The sequence below is a fragment of the Gekko japonicus genome, unplaced genomic scaffold (genome assembly GCF_001447785.1).
Source record: "Gekko japonicus isolate JY-2015 unplaced genomic scaffold, Gekko_japonicus_V1.1 scaffold666, whole genome shotgun sequence".
In the NCBI taxonomy this organism is placed as follows: Eukaryota; Metazoa; Chordata; class Lepidosauria; order Squamata; family Gekkonidae; genus Gekko; species Gekko japonicus.
The window spans coordinates 675,321-701,383 of NW_015160854.1; positions in this window are offsets into that span (position 1 = coordinate 675,321).

The window sequence follows — 26,063 nt, forward strand, 5'->3', positions numbered from 1 at the left end:
GAAACTTCCTGCTCTGAGCAGCATGTATTCGAACTCGCCCCCCCCCCCCGAGAATTCATAGAAAGGCAAGAGGAGAAAGAGAGGGTGCTCTCTGTTTGTATCGCTCTTGAAGCACTTAGAAACAGTTGTTATAACAGGTTGTCTCCAGGGTGTGAGGAGAGGTGGGGGAACATTCAACACCCTCACAACCCAACCGCAGCTTAATAAACATCCTGTTTTCGCAGGTCCGGGTGAAGATGTGTGTACATATACAGCTTCCTCATACTGAATCAGACCGGTAGCCCATCCTAAAAACACAAGAAGAGCCCTGCTGGGTCAGACCAGTGAGGGTCCCTCTAGCCCAGCCTCCTGTCTCACACAGTGGCCAACCAGTTTCTCTGGAGGGCCAATTACAGGGCAGAGAGGCCGAGGCCTTCATTAGAACCTCAGAAGAGCGCTGCTGGATCAGACCAGTGAAGGTCCATCTAGTCCAGCATCCTGTCTCACACAGTGGCCAACCAGTTCCTCTTGAGGGCCAACCACAGGGCAGAGAGGCCGAGGCCTTCATTAGAACATCAGAAGAGCCCTGCTGGATCAGACCAGTCAGGGTCCACCTAGTCCAGCCTCCCGTCTCACACAGGGGCCAAACACTTCTTCTGGAGGGCCAACAGCAGGGCAGAGAGGCCGAGGCCTTCATAAGAACCTCAGAAGAGCCCTGCTGGATCAGACCAAGGGTCCATCTAGCCCAGCATCCTGTCTCACACAGTGGCCAACCAGTTCCTCTTGAGGGCCAACCACAGGGCAGAGAGGCCGAGGCCTTCATAAGAACATCAGAAGAGCCCTGCTGGATCAGACCAGTCAGGGTCCACCTAGTCCAGCCTCCCGTCTCACACAGGGGCCAAACAGTTCTTCTGGAGGGCCAACAGCAGGGCAGAGAGGCTAAGGCCTTCATTGGAACACCAGAAGAGCCCTGCTGGATCAGACCAGTGGTCCATCTGGCCCAGCATCCTGTCTCACACAGTGGCCAACCAGTTCCTCTGGAGGGCCAACCACAGGGCAGAGAGGCCAAGGCCTTCATTAGAATCTCAGAAGAGCCCTGCTGGATCAGACCAGTGGTCCATCTGGCCCAGCATCCTGTCTCACACAGTGGCCAACCAATTCCTCTGGAGGGCCAACAACAGGGCAGAGAGGCCGAGGTCTTCCTAAGAACATTAAAAGATCCTTCCTGGATCAGACCAGTGGTCCATCTAGTCCAGCCTCCTATCTCACACAGGGGCCAGCCAGTTCCTCTGGAGGGCCAACCACAGGGCACAGAGGCCGAGGCCTTCCCCTGAGAAAAACATAGATTCATATAATGTTAGAGTTGGAAGGGACCTTGCAGGTCATCTAGTCCAACCCCCATGCACTCTGCAGGAGCACAGCCGAAAGATAGCCCTACAACATCCCCGAAAGATGGTTGTCCAGCCTCTGCTCGAAAATGTCCAGCAAAAGAGCATCCACCACCTCCTGAGGCAGACTGTTCCAGTGTTCAACCACTCTTACAGTTAGGAAGTTTCTCCTGATATTTAGCCAGTAACGACTCCCTTGCAATTTCCACCCGTTAGATCTAGTCTTGCAATCCGGAGCAAGAGAGAATAGATCCGCTCCATCTTCTACATGACAGCCCTTCAAGTACTTGAAGACTGCAATCGTGTTCCCTCTAAGCCTTCTCTTTCCCAGGCTAAACAGACCAAACTCTTTCAGCCTTTCCTCTTAAGACTTGGATTCCAACCCTCTCACCATCCTGGTTGCCCTCTTCTGGACACACTCGAGCTTGTCAACATTCTTCCTAAAATGTGGTGCCCAAAACTGGACACAGGACTCCAGGTGAGGCCTGGCCATAGCAGAATAGAGCGGAACGACCACCTCCCTTGATCTCGACACAATGCCTCTGTTAATGAATCCTAAGATTGCATTCGCTTTCTTCACGGCCACATCGCACTGAAGACTCATGTTTAGCTTGTGATCAACCAGACCACCCAGATCCCTTTCACATGTGCTGCTGTCAGAGGAGCCCTGCTGGATCAGACCAGGGGTCCACCTAGTCCAGCCTCCTGTCTCACACGGTGGCCAGCCAGTTCCTCTGGAGGGCCAACAACAGGGCAGAGAGGCCGAGGCCTTCCTAAGAACATCAGAAGAGCCCTGCTGGATCAGACCAGTCAGGGTCCACCTAGTCCAGCCTCCCGTCTCACACAGGGGCCAAACAGTTCTTCTGGAGGGCCAACAGCAGGGCAGAGAGGCTAAGGCCTTCATTGGAACACCAGAAGAGCCCTGCTGGATCAGACCAGTGGTCCATCTGGCCCAGCATCCTGTCTCACACAGTGGCCAACCAGTTCCTCTGGAGGGCCAACCACAGGGCAGAGAGGCCAAGGCCTTCATTAGAATCTCAGAAGAGCCCTGCTGGATCAGACCAGTGAAGGTCCATCTAGTCCAGCATCCTGTCTCACACAGTGGCCAACCAATTCCTCTGGAGGGCCAACAACAGGGCAGAGAGGCCGAGGTCTTCCTAAGAACATTAAAAGATCCTTCCTGGATCAGACCAGTGGTCCATCTAGTCCAGCCTCCTATCTCACACAGGGGCCAGCCAGTTCCTCTGGAGGGCCAACCACAGGGCACAGAGGCCGAGGCCTTCCCCTGAGAAAAACATAGATTCATATAATGTTAGAGTTGGAAGGGACCTTGCAGGTCATCTAGTCCAACCCCCATGCACTCTGCAGGAGCACAGCCGAAAGATAGCCCTACAACATCCCCGAAAGATGGTTGTCCAGCCTCTGCTCGAAAATGTCCAGCAAAAGAGCATCCACCACCTCCTGAGGCAGACTGTTCCAGTGTTCAACCACTCTTACAGTTAGGAAGTTTCTCCTGATATTTAGCCAGTAACGACTCCCTTGCAATTTCCACCCGTTAGATCTAGTCTTGCAATCCGGAGCAAGAGAGAATAGATCCGCTCCATCTTCTACATGACAGCCCTTCAAGTACTTGAAGACTGCAATCGTGTTCCCTCTAAGCCTTCTCTTTCCCAGGCTAAACAGACCAAACTCTTTCAGCCTTTCCTCTTAAGACTTTTGTTAACCTCCAGGTGGAGGATGGATATTTCCCCCCCCCCCAAAAAAAAATTACAGCTCATCTCCAGACTGCAGAGATCGATTCCCCTGGAGAAAGTGACGGGGGGTGGGTGGGCTCTATGGCAGGATACCCTTGCTGCGGCCCCTCCCCTTCCTAAGCCCCTCCCCCGGCTCCACCCCCAAATCTCCAGGTATTTCCCAACCAGGAGCTGGCGACCCTCCGGCACTGTGCTCGGGCACATTTTCCTGAGTCAGCTCCGGGCGGCGAGGAATCCTGCGGACCGCACCCTCCCATTTCCTTTCCGCCGAGGCAAATGAAATATTATTAACCGAAACGATGCCCCGGGAGTCCTGGAATCGCTCTCCGCCCCGGACAAGGCAGTCGATTCACAAGCGGTTGTCAGTGTTTTCCTTTTTTGGGGGGGGGGAGCAACAGCCCGAGAGCAACAACCCAAGAGCATATTCGCCTTTGATTTATGATGTGCGCTTGCCATGTTGCAAAGCGGCACATGGCGCATGGACAGGAAGGGTGGTGGTGGTGAGGTGCCCGTTGCCCTGGAGACGGCTTCATTAGCATGCCAGCCTGCACGATGTGCCACTTTGACATCTGGGGAGGGAGGGTTCTAGGAAGGCTGCCCGCTTCTCGGCTTGCGGGGGGGGGGGGGGGGAGGAGAGAGGGACCCTCCTTCGAAACGGAGCCCGTTTGCCTTCTCCAAGGAGGAGGGAAAGGCTATGTCGAGTCTGCTGCTGCTTCGCTCGCAAGCCCCAAAGATGAGGTCGCCAGCCTCCAGGCGGGACCTGGAGACCTCCAGGAATGACAAGCAAACTCCAGATGACAGAGACCAGTCCCTGCCAATGTTCCCTCTAAGCTGTAATCTTGTGAGCAAAAATTCTACTTTGTGAGCTACTGGCGTTAAGGTTGTGAGCAACTGACCTGGCTGCTGCATCAATTAGTTTGCTCAGGAGCCCTCCTTCCTGAGCGGAGACAAAAATGTGTGAGCCGGAGGCTAAGAAATTGTGAGCTAGCTCACACTCACTCAGCTTAGAGGGAACAGTGCTGCTCTGGAGGGTGGACTCTATGGAATTCTATCAATAATAATAATAATAATAATAATAATAATTTATTTTTGTTTTGAGTCGTTTTAATCTTGTTTTCTTTGGCCACCCAATGAGAAGGGAGCACTCCCTGGAGAAGAAGACCCTGATGCTGGGAAGGATTGAAGGTCAAAGAAGACGGGGACGGCAAAGGGTGAGATGGTTAGACAGTGTCATCGATGCAACGAACATGAAGTTGAGCAAACTTCAGAGGATGGCGGAAGACCGGAGGGCCTGGCGTGATCTGGTCCATGGGGTCGCTGAGAGTCGGACTCGACTGTGCGACTGAACAACAACAACAACAACAAAATCTTGTTTTCTATGTGGGCACTGTTGCCCTCTTGTAAGCCGCCCTGAGCCCGCTCGCACGGAGGGCGGGGTAAAAATACTAATAAACAAATAAATAATACTGATGATGATAATGATTAATAATAATAATAGGAGGAGGAGGAGGAGACTCACGAGCGTTTCCCTGGGCGAGTAAGAAAGGGCCCTGAGAACTAAGCACCGATGCAATCCTCCCGGACCTCCTTTCTCGTGATCTGATGATACCCGGCCTTTCACTACCCAAAGGAGTCTCAGAGCAGCTTACAATCTTCCTTTCCCTTCCCCTCCCCTGTAAGGCAGGCGGGACTGAGAGAGCTCTTTCGAGGACTGCCCTTGAGAGAACAGCTCCGCAATAACTTGTGACTGGCCCAAGGTCGCACCAGCCACTCCACGTGGAGAACGGAGGCGTCAAACCCGGTTCTCCTAGATTAGAGTCCGCGCTCCCAAACACTGTACCAAACCGGTCCCTTCCCCTCCCCAAACCCCGCCCTCCCCAGGCTCCGCCCCCAAATCTCCAGGTATTTCCCAATCCCCAGCGGGCACACCCCCATCCCCAGAAGCCTCCTCCACTAGGTCCTGAGTTGTATTTAGCATCTGGAGAGCCCTCTGCGTTTTGAACTGTTAGATTCGAATCCAGGAGCGCCTTAGAGACCAAGAAGATTTTCAGGGTGTGAGCTTTCAAGAGTCAAAGTCTATATCCCCAAAACCTTATTGGTCTCGAAGGAGCTCCTGCACTCGAATCTAGCTGTTCTACTGCCGAACAACATAACTGTTCCCCCCTGGAACTGGGCCCTGTAGGCTGGCCCTCCAGAGGAACTGGCTGGCCCCTGTATGAGACAGAATGCTGGACTAGATGGACTCACATTGGTCTGACCCAGCAGGGCTCTCTTATGTTCTCATGAAGGCCTCGGCCTCTCTGCCCTCTTGTTGGCCCTCCAGAGGAACTGGTTGGCCACTGTGAGAGAGGATGCTGGACTAGATGGACCCCTGGCCTGATCCAGCAGGGCTCTTCTGATGTTCTCAGGAAGGTCTCGGCCTCTCTGCCCTGTCGATGGCCCTCCAGAGGAACTGGCTGGCCACTGTGTGAGACAGGATGCTGGACTAGATGGACCACTGGTGTGATCCAGCAGGGCTCTTCTGAGGTTCTTCTGAAGGCCTCGGCCTCTCTGCCCTCTTGTTGGCCCTCCAGAGGAACTGGTTGGCCACTGTGTGAGACAGGATGCTGGACTAAGTGGACCCTCACTAGTCTGATGCAGCAGGGCTCTTCTGATGTTCTCATGAAGGCCTCGACCTCTCTGCCCTGTTGTTGGCCCTCCAGAAGAACTGGTTGGCCACTGTGTGAGACAGGATGCTGGACTAGATGCACCACTGGCCTGATGCAGCAGGGCTCTTCTGATATTCTTATGAAGGCCTCGGCCCCTCGGCCCTGTTGTGGGCCCTCCAGAGGAACTGGCTGGCCACTGTGTGAGGCAGGATGCTGGACGAGATGGACCCCTGGTCTGATCCAGCAGGGCTCTTCTGATGTTCTTATGAAGGCCTCGACGTCTCTGCCCTGTTGTGGGCCCTCCAGAGGAACTGGTTGGCCGCTGTGTGAGACAGGAGGCTGGACTAGATGGACCTTCACTGTTCTGATCCAGCAGGGCTCTTCAGATTTTTTAATTTTGTGGCAGCCATTTTGTGGCTGCACCCACCACACTCTGTCAGAATTCCAAAGGTGCCCACAGGGTTAAAAAGGTTGGGGATCCCCAAGAGATGCATATGTATACACATACAGAGAGAGAGAGAGAGAGAGAGAGAGAGAGAGAGAGAGAGAGATGACAGCTAGCAATAAGAATAAAAGCACTTTAAGAGAGAGAGAGAGAGAGAGAGAGATGACAGCTAGCAATAAGAATAAAAGCACTTTAATGCCAAAAATAAAACCATACAAGCACTAATGCCCTCAGTAATAAAGTAACAGGAAGTCAGCCAACAGAAGCACCATCTATCACAGCTGACAGTGATGGGCTGGGGTTGCGCAGTGGACAAGGCCCCCGGAGGCTTCTGTCACCAATGAAGTTTTGCACTCACGGCTTCTTTCCCCTCGCAGCGTTTCAGAGAAGGAAAAAAAAACCCAAATCTTTCTGGAAAGGCTGTATGTGTTATTAAAACACTGGGAATGTTCCAAGAGCTCCACAACAGAAGGTCTCTGGATTGTGTCGCTGGCAACACACACACACACCCCGCCGGCGCAATACAGATCTCTGAAACTGGTGGGCAGCCATGCTGAGTTAAACACGGCCTGGACGGCGCTCTAATTGCTTGCGAGCAAATTGCCCCACATTGGATCGTCACCGGCTGACATTTATTTGGAAGGCATCCGCCGCTCTCTCTCTGTCCCCCTCGCTTGTTGGCAACCGGCGACGATGTAACAGGCACAACAGTTTCACAACAGCCGGATGGCGTCCCGTCAGACGCTCCCCGGGCTCGGAATGGAAACGGCACTGTGAGTGGGACGGAGCCGACGCCAAGGAAGCTGAGAAGTGGCTTCTGTTTGGTGTAGTGGTGTAGTAGTTTGGTGTAGGGCTTAGGAGCGCGGACTCTAATCTGGGAGAGCCGGGTTTGATTCCCCACCTCCTCCACATGCAGCTGCTGGTGTGACCTTGGGTCACTCACAAGTTCTTTCAGAGCTGTTCTCTCAAGGGTAGTTCTCGAGAGAGCTCTCTCAGCTCCACCTACCTCACAGGGTGTCTGTTGTGGGGAGGGGGAGGGAAAGGAGTTTGTAAGCCGCTCTGAGACTCCCTTGGGTAGTGAAGGGTGGGGTATAAATCCAATCTCTTCTCTTCTTCTTTTACCTCACAGGGTGTCTGTTGTGGGGAGGGGAAGGGAAAGGAGTTTGTAAGCCGCTCTGAGACACCTTCGGGTAGTGAAGGGCAGGGTATAAATCCAATCTCCTCTTCTTCTTCTACCTCACAGGGTGTCTGTTGTGGGGAGGGGAAGGGAAAGGAGTTTGTCAGCCACTCTGAGACTCCTTTGGGTTGTGAAGGGCGGGGTATAAATCCAATCTCTTCTTCTTCTTTTTCTACCTCACAGGGTGTCTGTTGTGGGGAGGGGAAGGGAAAGGAGATTGTAGGCAGCACTGAGACTCCTTCGGGTAGTGAAGGGTGGGGTATAATTCCAATCTCTTCTTTTTCTTTTACCTCACAGGGTGTCTATTGTGGGGAGGGGAAGGGAAAGGAGTTTGTAAGCCGCTCTGACTCCTTTGGGTTGTGAAGGGCAGGGTATAAATCCAATTTCTTCTTCTTCTACCTCACAGGGTGTCTGTTGTGGGGAGGGGAAGGGAAAGGAGATTGTAGGCAGCTCTGAGACTCCTTCGGGTGCTGAAGGGCGGGGGATAAATCCAATCTCTTCTTCTTGTGCAGGGAGGGAGGATGAAGTGGGGCCTCGCATGTTCGATTGGCCCTCACACGTTAGAGGCAGTTTGGCATAGCGGTTAGGAGCACGGACTCTAACCTGGGAGAACCAGTAAAACAGTGGCACCTTTGAGGACAACAAAGGTTTATTCAAAGTATGAGCTTTCGTGTGCACGAAACCAGGTTTGATTCCCCGCTCCTCCACATGCACCTGCCGGTGTGACCTTGGGTCAGTCACAAGTTCCCTCAGAGCTGTTCTCTCAAGGGGAGTCCTCGAAAGAGCTCTCTCAGCCCCGCCTCCCTCACAGGGTGTCTGTTGTGGGGAGGGGGAGGGAAAGGAGATCGTAGGCTCCTTCGGGTGAGGTATAAATCCAACCTCTTCTTCTATATGGCAGGGGATGGCTAGGAAGAATGTAAGGAGAAAAAAAGGGAAAAGGGAAAAAAACTGAACCTAAAACCTAGAATTCAGAACCTAAAAAGGTTAGTCGAGAATAGAAGAGGGCCAACTCTAAAAATCTAATTATGGAACATAGAAAAATATACATACATTTATTGAACACAAATTAAAATAACAAATATGGGTCTATTCTTGACTAACCTTTTCAGGTTCTGAATATGGAAGAATGTAAAACTTCAAAGAGGGACCGTGGCTCAGGGTAGGAAAGCATCGGGTTTGCACTGGGTTGCCAACTCCACCTTAAGAAATTCCGGGAGATTTGGGGGCAGTGCCTTCGGGTACAGATAACCCCGCACATGACTTTCGCCTCACTTGAGTTTTGCCTCCTGCGAAGGTTTCGACACTGCGGAAGTCAGCAGTCCCTATCGAATTCTAAATAGATAAGAGTATCTGTAACTAGCTTCCCGGACTCTCTGACTCTCCTTGACCCTTCCTGACCCCAGAGATAGAAAGAATGGCCACGGCTTTGTTGTGCAGGTCAGAGATGAAAGTCAGATGCTCGTCACAGAGTTCACTGACAGTTACATCAGCGCCCATGGTTGGAAAAGGGTACGTAACACCTGGATTTAGTTTTGTTCCCGGTTGTGCGGGCTGACCATAAGAACAGAAACATAAGAGAACATAAGAGAACCCAGGGCTTTTTTTGGTAGAAGCATACCCAACAGCTTTTGTAGAAGCATAACAAGGCATACCCAACAGCAGAAACTCATTAACATATTAGGCCACACCCCTGATAGTACAGCTCATTAGCATATTAGGCCACACCCCCATGTTACCAGAAGTGTGGTCATCCAGCCACACCCACCTTTTGCTTCTTATTCTGTTTACCTTGTCTGTTGTCCAAACCCAGGGCCTTTTTTTTTAGCAGGAACTCCTTTGCATGTTAGGCCACACACCCCTGATATAGCCAATTCCAATGAGTTTCTGCTGTTGGGTGTGGCCTGTTATGCTAATGAGCTCCTGCTGGGCGTGGCCAACTCAGGAGCCAGCCGGAAGTCCGTTCCTGCCCATAAATAGCCCTGAGAGAAGCCAATGTTGGATCAGGCCAATGGCCCACCTAGTCCAACACTCTGCGTCACACAGTGGCCAAAACCCAGGGGCCATCAGGAGCACCCTCCGTTATGGGTCTTGACAGAGCAACCGAGGATGTCCTTTACAGAACTTCAAGGTCACTATTTACGCATTGGGTTTGTGTTGAAATATTCTATGCTGGATATTGAAATGCTACAAAAGTGTTTTCTGACTTGAGAGTGCGTAGTAGAATAAACTGAGTTTTGGTTTAGAACAACTCTCTCTCTCTCTGTCTCTCTCTGCAATTGGGAAGCTGGCCTCTCTCCCTCCCAAAATAAACACAGTGAGGATGGGCGGGTGTGAAAAGGGTCCTGCACCCCTCATTTCCCCCAACAGTTTCCAGAACAGACGTGGGGATTCGAACCCCGGTCTCCCAGACACTAGTCCAGCCCTGTTAACTATTCCACCACTGGGGTTTTTTTTGTACCTGTGGAAGAACATCAACAACCTCAGATATGCAGACGATACCACTCTAATGGCAGAAAGTGAAGAGTACCTCAAGAGCCTCTTGCTAAGAGTGAAAGAGGAGAGCGCAAAGGTTGGCTTGATACTCAACATCAAAAAAACTAAGATCCTGGCATCCGGCCCCATCCCTCCTTGGCAAATAGAAGGGGAAGTCGTGGAAGCGGTGACAGACTTCACGTTCCTGAGATCCAAGATCACCGCAGTTGGTGACTGCAGCCATGAAATGAAAAGACGCCTGCTCCTTGGGAGGAAAGTGATGGCAAACCTAGACAACATAATAAAACCTAGACAGCATACTAAAAAGTAGAGACATCACCCTGCCAACAAAAGTCCATTTGGTCAAAACACAACCATATGGTCAAAGTCCATATGGTATTCCCAGTAGTACTGTATGGCTGCGAGAGTTGGACCATAAGGAAGGCCGAGCGCTAAAGAATAGATTCTTTTGAACTATGGTGCTGGAGAAAACTCTTGAGAGTCCCTTGGACTGCAAGGAGATCAAATCAGTCAATCCTAGAAGAAATCAACCCTGACTGTTCCCTGGAAGGCCGGATACTGAAGCTGGAGCTCAAATACGTTGGCCACCAAATGAGAAAGGAGCACTCACTGGAGAAGACCCTGATGCCGGGAAAGGTTGAAGGTCAAAGAAGGTCAAAGAAGCAAAGGATAAGATGGCTAGACAGTGTTATCGAGGCAACGAACATGAAATTCAGCAAACTCCGGAGCACGACGGAAGACAGGAGGACCTGGCGTGCTGTGGTCCATGGGGTCGCAAAGAGTCGGACTCGACTGTGCCACTGAACAACAGCAAAAGCTCCCAAACCAGAAGTCTGAAACTTCACCAGCCCGGGGCAAACTTGTTGAAGGGTCATCTCAAATGCAAACTTGGCATCCAACCTTAAAACTGAGAACCCGACTAGTTTTTGCAAAAACTGCACTGGGCTGGTTTGGTTTTACATCCTGCCACGGGATCCCAAATGGATTTCTGCTCCAGTATTTCCTTACAGTTCCTCCCCCACCTACGTTTCACACCAGAGAATCTGTGAGAGGAACAGTGAGCTGCTTCATTAGGGGGGGGGGGTCCCTGCGGCGGCTGCGACAATCCGGTGTGTGTGTGTGGGGAAGACAAGGCCGGCTCTGTGGAACTCAGCAGTGGCGTCCACAGAACCATCAGTGTTTCTGGAGGGTGTCGGAAAGCAGCCGTTCGCCAGACCCTGGAGACGCCGCCAACCCCATGTGCCTGCAGACCGATCAGACCAGAAATAGAAGAAAACCAGAGCGTGAAAACTGCCTTTCGCAACAAGAGCCTGAAACGGAGGCAGACCCCATCTTAGTTTTAAAAGCGGTCCCTCTATAAAAGAGAAACTTTCCCCCGGTCTCTCCCTCACTCCTGTGCTAAAGGCACTACACTGGCTGCCGACAGCGTTCCGAATTTGTTTCAAAGCGCTGGTTCTTACTTTTAAAGGTCTATATGGTCAGGGGGTGGCATACCTGAAGGACCACCTTTTCCCACCCCAGCGAGCACTGAGTTCAGGGTCTCAAAATCGATTGACCCTCCCGGGCCCCAAGGACGTCAGACTGGCAACAACCAGGGTCAGGGCCTTCTCCGTGGCGGCTCCGCACCGGTGGAACGAGCTCCCAGAAGAACTCAGGGCCCTGCAGGACCTCTGACAGTTCCACAGGGCCTGCAAGATGGAACTCTTCCACTAGGCCTTTGGTTAAGGAGCCGCCACCATTACCAACACCAACACCAACATTATCACTAAAGATCGCTAACGATATTTGAGAAAGACAGAGCCAGTGCCCTGATTCCATCGTTACAGCCTGTGCCCTCTTACAGGAACCTCTGACAGTTCCGCAGGGCCTGCAAGACGGAGCTCTTCCACTAGGCCTTTGGTTAAGGAGCCGCCACCATTACCAACACCAACACCAACATTATCACTAAAGATCGCTAACGATATTTGAGAAAGACAGAGCCGGTGCCCTGATTCCATCGTTACAGCCTGTGCCCTCTTACAGTAACCTCTGACAGTTCCACAGGGCCTGCAAGATGGAGCTCTTCCACCAGGCTTTTGGTTAAGGAGCCGCCACCATTAACAACAACCAACACCAACATTATCACTAAAGATCGCTTAACGATACTTGAGAAAGACAGAGCCGGTGCCCTGATTCCATCGTTACAGCCTGTGCTCTCTTACAGGAACCTCTGACAGTTCCACAGGGCCTGCAAGACGGAGCTCTTCCACCAGGCCTTTGGTTAAGGAGCTGCCACCATTAACAACAACACCAACAACATTATCACTAAAGATCGCTTAATGATACTTGAGAAAGACGGAGCCGGTGCACTGATTCCATCGTTACAGCCTGTGCCCGCTGCATATATATGATAAAGAATGAGAAACTGATGAGCAAGGCAGACCAGAGATTATACTATTGCCGCCATCAAGCAGAAGAAGAGGAGGAGGAGAAGGAGGAGATTGGGTTTATACCCCGCCCTTCACTACCCGAAGGAGTCTCAGAGCGGCTTACAAGCTCCTTTCCTTTCCCCTCCCCACAACAGACACCCTGTGAGGTAGGTGGGGCTGAGAGAGCTCTGACAGCAACTGCTCTTTTTCAAGAACAGCTCTTATCAGAACTATGGCTTGCCCAAGGTCATCCAGCAGCTGTGAATGGAGGAGGGGTGGGGAATCAAATCCGGTTCTCCCAGATTAGAGTCTGCACACTTAACCACTACACCAAACTAATTACAACTAGCTAACACTTTACGATACCAGATTGTTTATATGGTTTTACCAATGTTATAATTGTTTTTCTGTTTTAATCCTTTATACTGCCCTGAGCCTGCTTTGGCCGGGAGGGCAGGGTATAAATCGAACAAATAAATAAATAAATACTAGAACGCAAGGGCATCCCACGAAGCTGATGGGCAGTAGGTTCAGGACAGACAAAAGAAAACCCTTCTTTACACAGAGTGTGATTCAAATGTGGAATTCGCTGCCAGAGGATGTAGTGGTGGCCACAGGAATAGACAGCTTGAAAAGGGGATTAGACAGACTCATGGAGGAGAAGTTGATCAGTGGCTACTAGCCAAGGTGACTCAACTGAACCTCCCTGTTCAGAAGCACTAAACCTCTGTCTTTTTTGTTGTGTAATAATTTTAATCTTATGCGTGCCCTCTTTGCTTGCCATATGAAGCTTCTTGTGATTTTCTCCAGTTCCTCACATATTTTGTAATTTTTTAAGATCGGGATTGTTTGCGCAAGAAACAAGAATCTAGGTAAGATATTCATTTTTATAGTGGCCATTCTCCCCATCAGTGAGATGTGGAGATCCTGCCATCTTTTCAAATCTTTCTTAATTTCTTCTATTAGGGGTTTATAATTGTTCATCGGCAAAGGCCTGTAATTGTTCATCGGCAAAGGCCTGTAATTTGTATTGTTCGCTTTTTATTTTGGGACCCCTAATATTTAAATTTTCTCTCACCATGTCGTTTAAAGATTCTAAGCAGAAGATAAAGAGTAGAGGTGAGAGTGGGCAGCCCTGTCTGGGACTACCAGAGTGGAAATCATACTACAGAGCGGCAGCAATGAGTTGGATTCGGGATTGGATCCTGTTAGAAGATAGAAGAACTCTAAAATTAGAAGGTCATGACCTACACATGGGCTGGCATGCCTATGTGTGGTATGATGAAGAGAAAAAGCAGAAACATTTCCAAAATCTGATAAAAGTATGGAGAATGATGAAGGAAAATTTTTACGACAAAATACCAAGATGGGTTTCCCCGCTGGAAGCCTTCATATTACCAAATCTAATGATGGACGAGAAAACTGCCACCTACGATAAAATACTAACAAAAGAAAACGAATTGAAAGACTTTGGAGCATTGCAGGCAATGAAGATAAATCTCACAAATTGGGAGAAACTACAGTTAAAATCCAGATTTGCGAAAGATAAAACAAGAGGCTTCATAAAAACAAACACTAACTTAGATAAAATCTGATTGTCCTCCGCAGATAAACTGATACAAAAATTATATAACTTCCTACTAGATGACGAGTTCCAAACAGAAAAAATAAAACCATGCATGAAGGTCTGGGAAACAGATATAGGAAGTAACATAAGCATACAGAAATGGTCAAAAATGTGGAATTCAATGAAATTGCTAAGAGCCACATCATACAAAGAAAATATTTTTAAAATGTTTCATAGGTGGCATTGGACTCCAGAGAAATCTCTAAAATGCAATAAGACCGTATCAGGGAACTGTTGGAGATGCGAAAGAAATGTTGGCTCTTTCTACCACATTTGGTGGAGATGCGAAAAAGTCGTAAAATTTTGGAAAACTATAAAACAACTTATCCTAGAAATAGTAGATATAGATTTAAACCTGGCTCCGGAAATATACTTATTAAATATCCTATTGGATAATATAAACCACAATGATGCACGTTTGATATTATACATCCTCACAAGTGCTAGAATTCCTATAGCAAAATGTTGAAAATCTGATAAAATTCCAAGCAGAGAAGAATTAATTAAAAATATCTTAGATATAAAAGAAATGGATAAGACAAATATATTTTTAGTGGGAAAAATGGATAGTGTGTTTAAGAAAAGATGGCAAAAATTAGATAACTGGTTAGAAATATATGGACAAAAAGCTCCAAAAGTATTGTAAAATGGAAATATGAAATATCATTTATGTTATGTACTGAAAATCAACTAAAAATACTTATATATAAAAAAGAAGCACTAAACCTCTGAATCTCAGAGTCTGGAGGCAACACCAAGGGAAGGCCTCTCTGCCCTGTGGTTGGCCCTCCAGAGGAACTGGTTGGCCACTGTGTGAGGCAGGATGCTGGACTAGATGGACCTTCACTGGTCTGATCCAGCAGGGCTCTTCTGATGTTCTCATGAAGGCCTCGGCCTCTCTGCCCTGTGGTTGGCCCTCCAGAGGAACTGGTTGGCCACTGTGTGAGGCAGGATGCTGGACTAGATGGACCCTCACTGGTCTGATCCAGCAGGGCTCTTCTGATGTTCTCATGAAGGCCTCAGCCTCTCTGCCCTGTTGTTGGCCCTCCAGAGGAACTGGTTGGCCACTGTGTGAGGCAGGATGCTGGACAGAGGCCGAGGCCTTCCCCTGATGTTGCCTCTTGGCACTGGGATTCAGAGGTTTAGTGCCTCTGAACATGGAGGTGCCCAAGAGCTGCCATGGCTGGTAGCCACTGCTAGATTTCTCCTCCACGAATCCGTCTAATCCCCCTTTACAGCCATCTGTGCCTGTGGCCATCACGACGTTCGAGTCCAGCACCGCCTTAAAAGAACAACGATTTTCAGGATATGAGCTTTCGACAGTCAACGCTTCCTTGGTCAGGTATGTGTGCTACAGGACAGGTAGGTAAGGTAGCAGAGTTAAGAAGAGAGGATTCATTTTCTCTCACCTGCACACACCTTATGTTCTCAGCCTGTGAACAATGAATGTCGCTCTCCCCTGGCACACCGACTGTGCCCCAAAGGTAGTTCAAAGTTGTGGAATAGTCTATAAGAACATAAGAGAAGCCATGTTGGATCAGTCCATCCAGTCCAACTCTCTGTGTCACACAGTGGCCAAAACCCAGGTGCCATCGGGAGGTCCACCAGTGGGGCCAGAACTCCAGACGCCCTCCCACTGTTGTCCCCCACATACCAAGAAGATAGAGCATCACTGCCCCAGACAGAAGAACACAAGAGAAGCCATGTTGGATCGGGCCAATGGCCCATCCAGTCCAACACTCTGTATCGCATGGTAGCCAAAACCCAGGGGCCATCAGGAGGCCCACCAGTGGGGCCAGAACTCCAGAAGCCCTCCCACTGTGGCTCCCCAAGCACCAAGAACACAGAGCATCACCGCTCCAGACAGAAGAACATAAGAGAAGCCATCTTGGACCAGGTCAATGGCCCATCCAGTCTAACATTCTGTGTCACAAGGTGGCCAAAACCCAGGGACCATCGGGAGGTCCACCAATGGGGCCAGAACTCCAGAAGCCCTCCCACTGTTGTCTTCCAAGTACCAAGTAGACAGAGCATCACTTACCCCAGACATAATAACACAGGAGGAGCCATGTTGGATCAGGCCAATGGCCCATCCAGGCCAACACTCTGTTGGCACACAGTGGCCAAAACCCAGGGACCATCGGGAGGTCCACCAATGGGGCCAGAACTCCAGAAGCCCTCCCACTGTTGTCTTCCAAGTACCAAGTAGACAGAGCATCACTTACCCCAGACATAATAACACAGGAGGAGCCATGTTGGATCAGGCCAATGGCCCATCCAGGCCAACACTCTGTTGGCACACAGTGGCCAAAACCCAGGTGCCATCAGGACGTCCACCAGCGGGGCCAGAACTCCAGAAGCCCTCCCACTGTTGCACCCCCAAGCACCAAGAAGACAGAGCATCACCTGCCCCAGACAGAGTTCTTCATTGATGCCTTGTGGCTAATAGCCACTCATGGCCCTTTGCTCCATATGTTCATCCAACCCCCTCTTGAAGCTGTCTATGTTTGTGGCTGCCACCCCTTCCTGCGGCAGTGAATCCCACGTGTGAATGACTCTTTGAAAGAAGAGGTGCTTTATTTTACCTGTTCTAAGCTCCTTAATTTCATCACGTGCTCACCAGTTCTTGTACCGTAAGAAGGGGGGGGGGAGAGAACTTCTTTCTCTACTTTTTCTATCCCATGCATAATTTTGTAAACCTCTTGTCACGTCCAGGGGTCATTTAGTAGAAAAAGAGGTGCAGGAGCTCATTAGCATAACTCATTTGCATAGGCCACATCCCCTGACATCACCGGACGTGTGTCAGAAGGCAACACCCACCGCTCAGGCTCCACTGGACTCTTTTGGATTGCTAGCTATTGGGGGGGGGGAGAAACTTGCAGATCTGTCCTCGCAGAGGAGGGAGAGCTTATACCCGAATAAAACGTGGTCTTAAAGGTGCCACTGGACTGTTTTGGACCGCGGGGGGGGGGGAGCCAACACATGACCACTGAAGAAAGCTTAAATCATCTTTATTTAACTTCACACGCATTCAGAAGATCATTTACTCACAATCGTCCAGATAGCTGGGTGGAAAGTTATATCTTGTGATCTAGGTCAGTTCAACAGCCGCGGTGAGAAATGGGCTTCCCCTCTCCTTGCCGTAAGGGTTGATGAACAAAGAAAACGGAAAAGAACAATAAAACTCCTATCTTTGCGCCTCTGAGCTCAGGAAATTGCTCTTAATGAGCCAGTCAGAGGGAAGCTTCTGGGACCCCTAACTGTGGACTCCAATTCCCAGGTGCTCAAGTCTTAAAGATACAGAGCAGTTTTACTAAACTACAGATAACGCTGACTGGTGGCAGCATAGGGGCTCTGCAACTTACCTGGCTGCTTCTTGCTCTGACTGAGGGCTGCTGGGAGCAGGGGGCGGGGCTTGTTGCATGTGCCCGCCCCCTGGGCTCTTTACTGCCGGAGCTCCGCTCCTGTGCACTCCTGCAGGATATGACCCCCGGTCACGTCACCTCTCGACGCAGCAACAAAAGATGAGCATGCTGTGTGGCTAAGACTGAAGGGAAGTTTTCAGAGCCTTGGACATTGCTTGGGAGATTTCACTCTCTCCCAGGTGAGTTCACACCTTCCCACCCACCTGAAGCTATCACACCTCCTTGCTGTCCTGCAGTGGCCTCCAGTCAAACAATGCAGAGGCCGCCAAACCTGTTCCCTGAAGACAAAAGAGGGATCCAAGTACCCGCCCGACACATCAGAGGCTAGCAATATACTTCCTTCAATGAGGATCATGTAAAAGTAAGTTGACAAAGAAAGGGAAGGTTCACAAAACTGGATAGTGTTCCTGTGGTTGGGTGTGTCTCTATCGGTCGCTGGTATTCACCACCTTTTGCATTTTAAGGGGTGGTAGGAATATGTAAAGGTAAAGGTAAAGGTTCCCTTCCTCGAAAGCCAGTCGAATCCGACTCTAGGGTTGCGGTGCTCATCTCTATTTCAAAGCCGAAGAGCCAGTGCTTTTTGGTAAAGTTAAAAGGTTTCCCTGGCTCGAAAGCCAGTCGAATCCGACTCTAGGGTTGCGGTGCTCATCTCTATTTCAAAGCTGAAGAGCCAGTGCTTTTTGGTAAAGTTAAAAGGTTTCCCTAGCTCGAAAGCCAGTCAAATCCGACTCTAGGGTTGCGGTGCTCATCTCTATTTCAAAGCCGAAGAGCCAGTGCTTTTTGGTAAAGTTAAAAGGTTTCCCTGGCTCGAAAGCCAGTCAAATCCGACTCTAGGGTTGCGGTGCTCATCTCTATTTCAAAGCCGAAGAGCCAGTGCTTTTTGGTAAAGTTAAAAGGTTTCCCTGGCTCGAAAGCCCGTCGAATCTGACTCTAGGGTTGCGGTGCTCATCTCTATTTCAAAGCCGAAGAGCCAGTGCTTTTTGGTAAAGTTAAAAGGTTTCCCTGGCTCGAAAGCCCGTCGAATCTGACTCTAGGGTTGCGGTGCTCATCTCTGTTCCCAAGCCGAAGAGCCAGAGCTGTCCGAAGACGTTTCCATGGTCATGTGGCCGGCATGACTACACACCTAGGTGCACGGAACGCTGTTACCTTCCCGCCGAAGCAGTACTTATTTATCTACTTGCCATTTCTTGCTTTCGAACTGCTTGGTTGGCAGGAGCTGGGGCCAGAGACGGGAGCTCACTCCGTCACGCGGCACACTCGGGTCTCGAACTGCCAACCAGAGACCACTACGGCAGTTCAGGATCGCAACGCAGAGGCGGGCCATGGCGAACCACCTCTGGAAGTCTCTTGCCTTGACATGGATAGCCCTGGCTCGTCTGATGTTGTCAGATCTTGGAAACTAAGGAGGCCTGGCTCTGGCTAGTGCTTCGATAGGAGGCCACCAAGTCCCGGACTGCCGTGCAGAAGGAGGTGACGCCAAACCGCCTCTGAATGTCTCTTGCCTTGAAAGCCCTATGGGGTCACCATGAATCAGCCGCAACTGGATGGCGCTATCCACCACCAGCACCAGTTTCGGGAAGACCTCAAAAATAGAGAAGAAGAGGAGGAGGAGGAGGAGGAAGAGAAGATTGGATTTGTATCCCGCCCTTCACTTGGAGTCTCAGAGCGGTTTACAAACTCCTTCCCTTCCCCTCCCCACAACAGGACACCCTGTGAGGTAAAAGAAGAAGAACAGATTGGATTTATACCCCGCTCTTCACTACCCAAAGGTGTCTCAGAGCGGTTTACAAACTCCTTTCCCTTCCCCTCCCCACCACAGACACCCTGTGAGGTAGAAGAAGAAGAAGAAGAAGAGATTGGATTTATACCCCGCCCTTCACTACCCAAAGGAGTCTCAGAGCGGTTTACAAACTCCTTTCCCTTCCCCTCCCCACAACAGACACCCTGTGAGGTCGGTGGGGCTGAGAGAGCTCTGAGAGACACTGCTCTTTTTCAAGAACAGCTGTGCCAGAACTATGGCTTGCCCAAGGTCATCCAGCAGCTGCACATGGAGGTGTGGGGAATCAAATCCGGTTCTCCCAGATCAGAGTCCGCGCACTTAACCACGACACCAAACTGGGGTGTAGTGGGGCAGGGAAGAGCTACGTTTGCATCGTCGCAATTGGTGACGGCACGGGGACTGGCCAAGAGGTTGCTGCCACGCTTTACAGCCAGCACGTTCCGGACAGCCCATAGAATGACAACCAGCCGTGCTAGGCTGAGACATGTACAACCCCCATGCCTGTGTTTTCCCAGCGACATAAGGCTTAGGGGGAAACACACCGCAGCCCACACAGGGAGGGAGACGTCAGGATCCTGGCAATAAATCAGGGACAACTGGAAATCTGTGCGTGAGGAACCAATTGCCTGGAAAAGCAAACAGCGTCATTAATGCTATGAGCTCCCAGCAGCGTACTGTGTGAGGCTATTAGCAAAGAACGTTTTGGGAAGAGGCCTCTCGGAGAGAAAACTGGGCAGTGGATGGGGGGTACGGGAACAGAGGAGGCCCGAGGCAGGCGGGTTCTGACACCGAGAGGCAACCAATGGCCAGTCAGAAGACCGGCTAGGCAACAGCACCACCGGGATCTGCCCATTTTTTAAAAAGAAGGAGGAGGAGGAGAGCGAAGGAGAGAAGAGAGAGAAGAGAGAAGAGGAGGAGACTGGATTTATACCCTGCTGTTCACTCAAAGTCTCAGAGCGGCTTACAATCTCCTTTCCCTTCCCCTCCTCACAACAGACACCCTGTGAGGTAGCTGGGGCCGAGAGAGTGCTTTCGAAGACTGCCCTTGAGAGAAAAGCGCCGATAGAACTTGTGACTGACCCAAGGTCACACCAGCAGGTGCATGTGGAGGAGTGGGGAACCACACCTGGTTCTCTAGATAGTAGACGAAGAAGACGAAGATAAAGACGAAGAAGAGGAGGAGGAGGAGGAGGAGGAGATTGGATTTATACCTCACCCTTCACTACCCAAAGGAGTCTCAGAGCGGCTTACAAACTCCTTTCCCTTCCCCTCCCCACAACAGACACCCTGTGAGGTAGCTGGGGCCGAGAGAGTGCTTTCGAAGACTGCCCTTGAGAGAAAAGCGCCGATAGAACTTGTGACTGACCCAAGGTCACACCAGCAGCTGCATGTGGAGGAGTGGGGAATCAAACTTGGTTCTCTAGATAAGTAGATGAAGAAGACGAAGATGAAGACAAAGGAGAAGAAGAAGAGGAGGAGGAGATTGGACCCTTCACTACCCGAAGGAGTGTCAGAGTGGCTTACAAACTCCTTTCCCTTCCCCTCCCCACAACAGACACCCAGTGAGGTAGGTGGGACTGAGAGAGCTCTTTCAAGAACTGCCCTTGAGAGAACAGCTCCGAGAGAACTTGTGACTGACCCAAAGTCACACCAGGAGCAGCGGCTCTCCGGGGTCTCAGGCAGAGGTCTTTCCCACCAGTTTGGTGTCGTGATTAAGTGCGCGGACTCTAATCTGGGAGAACCGGGTTTGATTCCCCACTCCTCCACTTGCACCTGGCTGGATGACCTTGGGCAAGCCGTAGTTCTGATAAGAGCTGTCCTTGAAAAACAGCAGTTTCTGTCAAGAGCTCTCTCAGCCCCACCTACCTCACAGGGTGTCTGTGGTGGGGAGGGGAAGGGAAAAGAGTTTGCAAGCTGCTCTGAGACTCCTTTGGGTAGTGAAGGGCGGGGTATAAATCCAATCTCCTCCTCCTCCTCTTCTTCTTTGAGGGAACACTGCTCACAGGGTGTCGGTTGTGGGGAGGGGAAGGGAAAGGAGATTGTAAACCACTCTGAGACTCCTTCAGGTAGTAAAGGGCGGGGTATAAATCCAATCTCTTCTCTTCTTCTTCTTCCTCCTCCTCCACATGCAGCTGGTGTGACCTTGGGTCAGTCATATGTTCTCTCAGAGCTGTTGTTGGAAAAAAAGAGGAGTTTCTGTCAGAGCTCTCTCAGCCCCACCGACCTCACAGGGTGCCTGTTGTGTGGGGAGGGGAAGGGGAAGGAGTTTGTAAGCCACTCTGAGACACCTTTGGGTAGTGAAGGGCCGGGGATAAATCCAATCTCTTCTCTTCTTCTTCTTCTTCATCACCTCCTGCCAGATTCGTTTACCTGGCAATGCCGAGGATTGAACTTGGCACCTTCCGCATGCAAAGCCCATGCTCTACCACTGGGGCACGGCGCCTCCCTAAACATACGGCTCCTCTCATGACGGTCTTTTTGTTGTTGTTGTAATTTTTATTGTAAGTTGCGTAAACATTAAAGTGACACATCAATGCAAAACATTTTGCATTTTACGGTGCAATATAGTACAACTGCCAACCTAGCAGTTCGAAAGGAAGAAATTGCAAGTAGATAAATAGGTACCACTTCGGTGGGAAGGTAACAGCATTCTGTGCGCCTCGGTGTTTAGTCATGCCAGCCACATGACCACGGAAACGTCTTTGGACAGCGCTGGCTCTTCGGCTTTGAAACGATGAGCACCGCAACCCTAGAGTCGGATTCGACTGTCTTTCGAGCAAGGGAACCTTTACCTTTATAGTACAACTAGGATAAAGCGTAATGAAATCCAGCAGTTTAACAAAACTACCTATGAGCAACCAATCAACAGTGTATTTCCACGTGGAGAGGAGTCCCAGATTTCTTCTTTAGTGCTCCTTATAATACATTAAAGCGTCATAAAAAAGGGTAACTCACATCGTTAAGGTAGAGAGAAATTATTAAAGCGACAGGAATACAATATGGTACACTTTTTGAGAGGGTCAGTGTTTAGAGCCATTTCTGCAATTGTTTCCAATCTGGTGATATGAATTCATGCCGTGACATAAATTCTAATATCGGGAACCATTTGCTATCAAAATTTGTTTCGACTGTTTTCAAGAGGGAGTTGTTAATTTTGTCAGAGATAGTGTCCATCAAGTATGCTCTCATGACGGTCTTGAACGTGTGGCGCTGCGGAAAAGAGCCAGAGTCCAGGAGCACCTGTGTCAGGTTCCACAGCAAGAAACTCTTCACACACGTTTCCTGAGAAGCGTTATGCTTTATTAGAGTACAAAACCGTACCATATCCACAGGGTCAGGGCTATTTTTGGGCAGGAACGCACAGGAATGGAGTTCCGGCTGGCTCCCGAGTTGGCCACGCCCAGCAGGAACTCATTAGCATAATAGGCCACACCCAACAGCAGAGACTCATTAGGATTGGCCACATTAGGGGCGTGTGTCCTAACATGCAAAGGAGTTCCTGCTCCAAAAAAAAGCCCTGGGTTTTGACCACAAACAAGGTAAACAGAATAAGAAGCAAAAGGTGGGTGTGGCTGGATGACCACAGTTCTGGTAACATGGGGGTGCGGCCTAATGTGCTAATGAGCTGTGCTGCCAGGGGTGTGGCCTAATATGCTGATGAGTTTCTGGTGTTGGGTGTGGCCTATTATGCTAATGAGTTCCTGCTGGGCTTTTTCTACAAAAAGAGCCCTGCACAGGATTATTGTTAGGAATAACTACAGGGCGGGACCATCCGCACATACAGCCAGACGAGGCGAATAGCTAAGCAAATGAACTTCGAGCGGCGCGGGCGGGAATTCTCCCAACGGGAAGTTACATAATGAGCGGGAGACTCGCGGGGCCCCTGAGAGCAGAAAGATTCACACCAGTGGTGGACCGCAAGCCCTCCCATCCTTACAAGGCCAAACTAATAACGCCGTCTAGCCGAGCCAGCTCCCATGGTCTCCGAGGCAATGTTTCCGCAAAGCTGCTGAGCTGCGAGCAAGCGGGAACGGAAGGACAGAAGCAACATAAAATGGCAGCTAGCCGACAACCGGAAAGGCAAACAGAATTTGTGGCCGGGGAGGAGCTTTCGTGAGTCACGGCTCACCTCTCCAGCGTCCCGGAGCGCCTGAAAGACTACTGAGGAGCAGGAGCGAGATTAGTGCAGCCTCCAAGCTACGACGCTGGAGCAGCATGCGTTGGCCTCCCTGCTTGAGCCACTGGTGCTCATTAATTTGGGACAACCCCGCGTCGGCCTGGCCGGCGCACAGCACCGGTCGCTGGCACTTTCCCTGCCCACGTTCGTCATCTTCTCCGGTGACCCAGATTGCCGCAATCCTCTATTGGCGTTTTTATTTTTAGCCACCGCCAAACAAAGGCAAACACACCTGGCTCTGCAGCCAGCGGGAATCTTTCCAGCAGTGACATCAGCAACGACAACCAGAGAATCCGCCCAGATAAGTGTCCCCTTCGCCTTCTGCCTCTCAGACGCCTTTAATTAGGCATCCGTTCTGGAAACGAATTAATTAATTGGCTATCAGCACCTGGGGCGCATTATCCTCACGGGTCTGTCTCGCGCTTCGGCGGCACCAGATCGGTCACGCCCTGTCATTTTGCACAGAGGGAGAGAACAAAACGAAGGTTTGAAGCGTTCCAGGGTTGGTGGCAACTTAAATTTTCGCTGAGACCTGAAATGTTATTTTGGCTTTACTGTCCTGGAGTCGGTACAGCGTATCTGGGCTCTTGTACTTCAGACTGCAAGGGTGAGTTCATAGGAGTGAATCCACTTCCTCTACAAAAAACGTTTCTCACATGAAGAAAGCCAGCAATCAAGGCTACCCTGCTTTTCTCTGATATGCTAGCTTTCTACATAAGAGGAGTTTTCGCTGGAAGCTTCAGTCCGTGATTCCTCAACTGCATCTGATAGGGTTGCCAAATCGGTTCGACTCACCGGCGGGGGAGGCTCCTTCCCGTCCGGGAGTCGTTGCAGAGCATGTGCGCGCGCGCGCCGCCGGGACGTCACCGGAAGTGACGTCACACGCTGGGCGGGGCCACACCATTTGAGGGGAAAACAAAGAGTTTTCCCCTCAAATGGCTGCCATTTGAGGGGAAAACTCTTCCCGGGCCCCGATTCCGGCGCGCCGGGAATCGGGGCGCCGAAGCGGGGGAATCCCCGCCCCCCGGCTGCATTTGGCAGCCCTAGCATCTGAAGCAGCTGGGCCAAGAGATGGATCAGCTGTGGAGAAAACATTGAAATATCTAACTTTTCCCTGGCCTGGTTTCGTAAGAACATCAGAGGAGCCCTGCTGGATCAGACCAGTGGTCTATCTAGTCCAGCATCCTGTCTCCCACAGTGGCCAGCCTGGACGGCCAGCAACAGGGCACAGAGGCCTTCATAAGAACGTCAGAAGAGCCCTGCTGGATCAGACCAACGAGGGTCCATCTAGTCCAGCATCCCGTCTCACACAGTGGCCAGCCAGTTCCTCTGGAGGGCCAACAACAGGACACAGAGGCCAAGACCTTCATAAGAATGTAAGAAGAGTCCTGCTGGATCAGACTAGTGGTCCATCTAGTCCAGCCTCCTGTCTCACTCAGTGGCTAACCAGTTCCTCTGGAGGGCCCACAACAGGGCAGAGAGGCCGAGGCCTTCATGAGAACATCAGAAGAGCCCTGCTGGATCAGACCAACAGGAGTCCATCTAGTCCAGCATCCTGCCTCAGACAGTGGCCAACCAGTTCCTCTGGAGGGTCAACAACAGGACACAGAGGCCAAGACCTTCATAAGAATATAAGAATCCTGCTGGATCAGGCCAGTGGTCCATCTCGTCCAGCATCCTGTCTCACACAGTGGCCGACCAGTTCCTCTGGAGGGCCAACAACAGGGCACAGAGGCCGAGGCCTTCATAAGAACATCAGAAGAGCCCTGCTGGATCAGACCAGTGGTCCATCTAGTCTCACACAGTGGCCAAACAGTTCCTCTGGAGGGCCAGCAACGGGGCAGAGAAGCCGAGGCCTTCATAAGAATATGCGAAGGGCCCTGCTGGATCAGATCAGAGGTCCATCCAGTCCAGCATCCTGTCTCACACAGTGGCCAGCCAGTTCCTCTGGAGGGCCAACAACAGGGCAGAGAGGCCGAGGCCTTCCCCTGATGTTGCCTCCCAGCTCTGGGATTCAAAGATTGAGTGCCTATAAATGTGGAGGTTCTCTTGAGTCACCCTGGCTTGAAGCCACTGATAAACTAACCCTCCACAAATCCATCAAATCCCCTTTTAAAGCTGTTTATCCCTGTGGCCACCACTACATCCCCTGACAGTGAATGCCACATCTGAATCACTCTCTGTGTAAAGAAGGGTTTCCTTTTGTCTATCCTCAATCTCCTGAAACTACTGAAATCAGCTTTTTTTTTTTTTGGCTCCCCAAAGGGGATTTTTTTAATTCCATTTTTAATTGGACTACAAACTACAACGAAGATAGGGTGAGGGAACTACAATTAAGGAGAAAGAAAAGATAACCACTGCTAACTAAAACCCGAAGAGTAGGAGATCATTAAAACAGCTCGAGTACAAGATTTTCCCTTAAATCGCTAATACCTTTTGAACTTAGTCAGACAGGCTAAAATATCTTTTAAATCTTAGATTTAACTGTTCGAGAGAAACCCCAGAGCATCTCATTATTAAAAGCTATACTTTCAAAGGCACAATTCAGAGTCCTTCAGCCTTCATTTTTTCTTGTCTTTTCCTCAGTTTATATGGACTTTTAGGGGCAGCCGCCCCTTTTTCAGAAAGGGAGTCCTCCCCGGAAGACCCCGAGTCCAACTCGCCATCAGCTTCATCGGATCCCCTCGAGTTCTAGTGTTTTGGGAGAGAGAGAAAAGTCTCTCTTGGTCAACGCTCTCCACCGCAGGCATCGTTTTATCAAC